The sequence below is a fragment of the Phacochoerus africanus genome, chromosome 7 (genome assembly GCF_016906955.1).
Source record: "Phacochoerus africanus isolate WHEZ1 chromosome 7, ROS_Pafr_v1, whole genome shotgun sequence".
Classification (NCBI taxonomy): domain Eukaryota; kingdom Metazoa; phylum Chordata; class Mammalia; order Artiodactyla; family Suidae; genus Phacochoerus; species Phacochoerus africanus.
This window is the reverse complement of record NC_062550.1, coordinates 50,015,635-50,021,634: the sequence shown is the minus strand read 5'-3', so window position 1 is coordinate 50,021,634 and position 6,000 is coordinate 50,015,635. Positions and strand designations below refer to the sequence as shown.

Genomic DNA, 6,000 nt, shown 5'->3' with positions numbered 1-6,000 from the left:
GGAACTTCCACATGCTGCTGGGGCAGCCAAAATAGTAGGTATAAACTTTCAGTTATAAAATAAATCAGTCCCTGGGATATAATGCACAACATAATGACTACAGTTAATGATACCGTATTACATCTTGGAAAGTTGCTAAGAGGGTAGATCTTAAAGGTTCTCAAAAACAAAACAAAAAAACTGCCACAGAACTCACACAGACGAGTGGGGATTCCAGGCCAAGAGGTGAGATGCAAGCAAGAATCTGAGAGTAGACCAGTTTGACTGCAGTAGTTTCTCCCAGGAGTGAAGTGGGAGATAAGGTGGGAAAGGTACACAGAGGCCAAGATCAGGGAGTTTTAAATGTCCCACTAGGAATGGCAGAGAAGGGGAGGGGGCCCTGATTTAGAGGGGAAGATGTTGATAGTAAAACCAAACACTGTTTTAGAAAACTCCTTTCAAAGTGGTGCATAGAAAGACTTAGAGTTGGAGGGAAATGGATTCAGAAATACAAGTCAGGAGCTTGGAATTTGTGTAGGTTTGACAAACAGCATCATGGTAATAGAGCAGGTCTGTGAACATTATCTGGGTCTTCAGATTTTTTTTTTTTTTCTTTTAGCATGATAGTGTTGGAGTGAGTGTAGACTGTGGGCAATCACTACTTTAAAGAGAACAAATAGCTTCAGAGTCAAATGAACCTGGGTTTCAACCCCAGTCCTGGGTGTTCTGGAGCAATTTACTTACCTAAGCTTGCTGAGCCTTGGATTCCTTTATGTTAAAATGAGGCTAATGACACTCACTTTACAGGATGGATGTGAAGATTTAAGTGAGACACAATGGTGGACTCTCTGCCTCCCTTCTACAATTTTTGGCAGAATGGTGAAATGTATGACGTGTTATCCATCAAAAAAACAAACAATAAAATCCAACAGGAAACCAATAATTCATTCATTGTAATTCCAGAAGATGATGGATAATATATCTATATAGCATATAAAGAGGGCCACTTTTCACCATTTAGTCCTGCCTTGCAAGCAGTTATTAGGCAAACTGAAAGACCCATTTCCTGGGAATCTTTCTGTTCTGTTGGCCGGGAGTATTATACTGCCTGATAGCTGTCAGCGTAAACGTTAGTTAATTCTTAATTGATTCCTCAGCCACTGCAATTGGTTCCATTCAACAGTAATTATTCTCCTGTGGCTTGCTGAACTCAATTGTGAGGTTCCCCCACCCCCATCCCCCTTCAATTGTGCATGGAAACAGCAACCTTAAGATCTTTAAAAAGGTAAATAGTAATTGTTCTTCAGAGGTTCAATTTTATTTGCCTGGAAGCTCGCGTGCTGGGTTTCCATCGCTAAAAGCAAAAGCCGCCGCATGGTGGATAACACCCCCGGTTAACAACCCAGAGCTGGGTCGCGGTTTCTAAGATTCTCCTTCACATCTTCCCGAAGTGCTTTTGAAGTTCTAAATTTCCCGTCTAAGGGAACGCCCAGCCGTCCCAAGATAAAAGGGTTAGCAGAGGGAACTGGCGTTGTCCTTTATTTGCCTGACTTCAAGCTAGCCATTTTCTGCTCCACGCGCCGCCGGACTCGGACTTGCCCGTGACACAGAGGCGACTGTTTTTCCTTCAAAAGGGGGCTTGGGTGGGTTAGTTTCGTTTCCGACCTGGGAGAGGGTAAATGCGCCAAGAAAAGTTTAAAACGCCACCCGCAAGGATCTTCCTCGTACCATTATTCTCCCTCCCTTAGAGATAGCAGGAAAGGCAGCATTTTTTTTCCATCAACACCCACTTCCAGCCCTTGCCGGGCTCAGCGAGGAATGTGTAAAATTAGTGGGCTCCTCTGACTGACAGCCCGCGGGCCCAATCAGCGCGAGCGGGGGCGCGCCAACGCCCCCCCCGGCGTCCTCTCTTTGGCTAATGTCTGCGGGGAGGGCGGCGGGCGGGCGGGCGCGAGGGAGGGGAGGTACCTGGAACTGGGAGTGATGTCAGCTCCCAGCTCGGTGCCTGCCCGGATTCCTGACATGGTGTAGGGCCGAGAGGGTGGGGAAGGCGGGAGCCGGCCGGGAGAGGACTCGGAGTGGCCAGACTGCCGTGGGGGCAGAGGGCCGGCGCTTTGAACTCTGAGCGAAGGTGAACCAGAACTTTTGCAACTCGTGCGGGTGGCTCTCCTCCCCCAGGTAAGGGCGTTTGTCCTCTCTTGGGGACCGGCAAGCAGTGGCACCGTTGTGTGGTTGTAGCTGCTCCTCCTTTTCCCCACTCGATTTCCTTTTCCAGCTCACTCCTCTCTTCCAGCTCACTCCTCTCTCCCAGTGGGAACCCACACTTTTTGCGGGGTGCGGTAGGGCTTAACAACTGGGGCTCTCAACTAGTTTGTATAGGAAAAATACCTCCGGAATTCGACATGTAAAATCTTGACTGTGTCCTTAAACCCCCCACACCCTAGTCTTCTAATAATACTTGAGAACCCCGATCAGAGGAGTGGTGTGTGTGTGTGTGTGTGTGTGTGTGTGTGTGTGTGTGTGTGTGTGTAGGGGTGTTCTTTAAAAATGTCACTAAAAGTTTATGAAATATGGACTCAAAAATTATGCTCTTTGAGAGAGGAGAAAAGTTTTGTATTTTTTTGGTTCTCCTGTGGCCTATTACGCGTTGCTTTAAATGAAAGACTGTCATTGTTATGTTTATATATTCTTACATAATAACATAAAAAATCCTTTTCCATAGTCAAGATTTGAGGAATTCATTTGGGGTGTGGGAAATTCATTGAGCCTGTGGGAAAACCGGTCTCTTGGGGGCACACTTCAACGCCAACTCGTTTTCATTCTTACATTTTAGCGGAGAATCCCATTGCTTTGGTTAGGAAGGCTGCCGAGAACCTTTGGATCTGTCTTCTGTGGATTGCTTGAGAGAAAGATGAGGGCTGGTAGTTGTTTTCATGGATCCTTTTTAGAGAAGGGAGTTTTAACAGGGAAATGTGGCAGAAGGCGTGGCATACAAACTCTTAATTATAGGAACATGAATTTTCCAACATGTGGGACCAAAACAAATCCTTCCTTTCAATAAGAAGTGCAGAGAGCAATAGATGAAGAACCTGACTGAGTGTCTAAGTTTGGTATTTAAGGAAAGCAATGGCCTGTTGAGAGCTAAAGGGTATTTTGACAAGTGGAAGTGTAGAATTCTGATTTTTGCTTATTTGTGGTTTCAAACCCTTTCTATTTCTTGCTTGGAGATTTTGTGTGCCTAGGTCCTACAGTTGTTTTCTGGTGAAAATATTAACTCCATAAACTGATTCAGGATCCTCACTCATCATCGCTGAAGGCTCTTTCTTTTGGAGAAGGAAAGAGAGTGTCTGCGCTTAGACTCCTGAGTCAGATTTCCCTTTGCTTTCACCAGAGTTCCTCAGCAGTGAGGAGCCTTCTGTTGCCAGGTTGGGAGGAAACTGTGGACTTCATTGTGAATCAAAAGCTGCACCCCAGGTGCCTGAACCAAAGGGCATTTCCCCGACAGGAGGAAAGAAAGAAGCCACCGAGTTGCACCTGATAACCCAAGTTGGCAAGTGTGGAGATACAAGACTTCATACATGAGGTTCTCTGTCTTTCTAACCAGGTGACAGTTAAGTTTCAGGGCAAGAAAGAAGTGTGTTTTTTGTTTTTTGTTTTTGCTGTTGTTTATAAAACACCTGGATCTGTATTGTTGTTCTCGAAAATTTAATTAGCACAAGGTGGATAGAGATCAGGGTTTTTGCAAAGGGAAGGTGTGCTTGACTGGAGAGGCCAGAACATTTTCATTTTGGTGTGTGTTTTGGACTAAGAAACAGAAATTGTCTCATGTCTCTGAAATAACGGTGACCAAATCATTTCTATTTATATTCTGTAGGAAGGACATAAATCATGCTGTGTTTTCCAATGTACTTTTTCAGCAGGAAAGAGCAAGAGGTGAAGTAGAATTTCTGTGGGCTGGTGAGAGTTCACTGGAGCCTAAAACCAGTCAGGTAGTATCTCAAGGATGTTATCCTGATGAGCCAAGTTCAGATTTATTTATACTCCTTTTCAAGAAACGAGTCCTGGCTTAAGGACTTGAATATATCAAAGTTTTACATTTCATTCACACTTTTGAATAGTAACAGTAATTTTATATACTTGGTTTAACCAGTATTTTTCTTGCTCCCTCTGTGTGTAGAAGGAAGATGTGATATATAGTAAAACACAGTTCTTTCAAAGGAGAAAGCTTGAGGGAGTTCGCTGGTGGTCTGGTGGTTAGCACTTCATGTTTTCACTGCTGTGGTCTGGGATCAATCCCTGGTCTGGGAACTGAGATGCCATATCAAGCCACTGCGTGCTATAGCCAAAAGAAGGGACAAAACTAGAACAATGTTTGAGTTATTGAGAAAGGTAGGATCAGGTTTTGGTTAAATTCTTTGACCAGCAACTGTCATAGTTGCAATAGTTATTTAAAATAGGAGAATCTGGCCTTTATGGACAGATGTTGACTTGACATTCAGTGCACAGTGTAGTTACAGATTAATAGTGCCTAATTTCAAGGGCATTGTAGGCATTTTTTGGAAACAAGTTCAGTAAAGGAGAGTTCATTAACTGTTTATATAGTCTTTTTGTCACTCACAGTAGCAGCCTGAGATAAATCAGAATAAGATCATTTTTTTCTCCTCAGTTACTGACTAGCTGACTTCTTTTTAAAACCTGTCTTTCATGTTCATGAAATATTTGTATTTTGTAATTAATTTAGATTATGTTAGGAATTTTTACTTTAAAAGTAACTTTGAAGTCTTCATCTCCCATTTTAAAAAAATTCCTGCATCCGAAATAGCACATCTTTCAAACTGTTACCTAAACGAAGACCTCGTTCATCATTCTGTCTTTGCAGAGATGTTATTACATAGTTTTGACCTGACCTGACATGAATTACTTTTTCCAAACAATGAATGAATGACTGAATGAATATATGAATATCCATTCATATTTTGGGCCTGTGTCTTGATTCTTTACTAAAGAAATGTTCCTTCACAGTTGAAACCTGGGCAAGAGATATCGCATAATGGTGGCTTTTTGTTAATTCCCAGAGATCTCCCTAGAAAGTCACATTAGCTTTGAAAGTAAAAAAAAAAAAAAAAAAAATCCTAATTGAGCAGCCTATTGTGAAATCTTTTAAGGAGGCATGATTTTATTATTATTATTTTTTAATCTTGGTGAAACAGATGGGTGTAAGGATAAGATTCAAAGCTGTTAAGGTTAGTGACACCGGGTGTTGTTTGGGGACAAAGGGAACAAAGTGTCTGTCCTCTGGCCAGCATTTCCCTTTCGCTAAAGGTTGATAATTTCACAATTAAACCAGTCATCAAACTGCCCCCAAATCGACACTATCCAAAAACTGCTCTGGGCTTATGCACTTCCGTGCCTCTCTGGTGTATTATGTCAAATTCATCACAGTGCATGTCAGAACCATTTTTCTAGCCAATAGTCTACAGCTTTTGTCACTTATATCACCACCACAAAGACTGATGCTTTATTAAGTGGAGTTCATGGATTGAAAAAACAAAACAAAATCGAGCCAACCCACCCTGGAAAATACAAAGACTCATCTTTCACACTCTCTTTTAAATATAGTAATTATTGATGCCAGTTTGGCATTAGTTGATAATGTTTCAAAAAGCCAAGTGAGGGTTTCTTTTACTTCAATAGTTTTTCCCACTTTGAAGGATCTAAAACACGAAACAACTGGATTTTAGATGAAGAAGTGGGCCCTTCCAGCAGTTTTAAGTCTGTACACTTATTAGGCAGTTTTCAGAGGAGAAGAGGGTTGGAGTGAAACCTGGCCCAGTCTGTTCCCCTTGAAGAGCTTCTGTTTCTGAAATGTGGGTTTGGACTCTGAGTGATCCAGGTGGGTGTGTTGTCACATGTGTGACTGAACTTTGGTTGCGTGTCTGCCTAGAACTTGGTATGACTCACATTTTGACTGGCCCACATTCACATCCTTGTTTGTGTTGGCAAATGTAATGCGTTCAGAAT

At 42.5% G+C, this 6,000-nt stretch overlaps 1 protein-coding gene across 10 annotated transcripts in view; it reads left to right on the top strand.

Moving 5' to 3' along the window:
- Positions 1-1,967: 1,967 nt before the first annotated feature.
- Positions 1,968-6,000, top strand: part of PPFIBP1 (PPFIA binding protein 1) — a 189,022-nt gene continuing 184,989 nt past the window's right edge. For 5 of the 10 annotated variants that reach the window (XM_047787323.1, XM_047787328.1, XM_047787324.1 and 2 more), the window contains exon 1: positions 1,968-2,157. The gene's annotated coding sequence lies outside the window, so the exon portion shown is untranslated. The remainder of the gene's footprint in view (positions 2,158-6,000) is intronic. The other 5 variants (XM_047787331.1, XM_047787329.1, XM_047787327.1 and 2 more) reach the window with 2 other exon arrangements.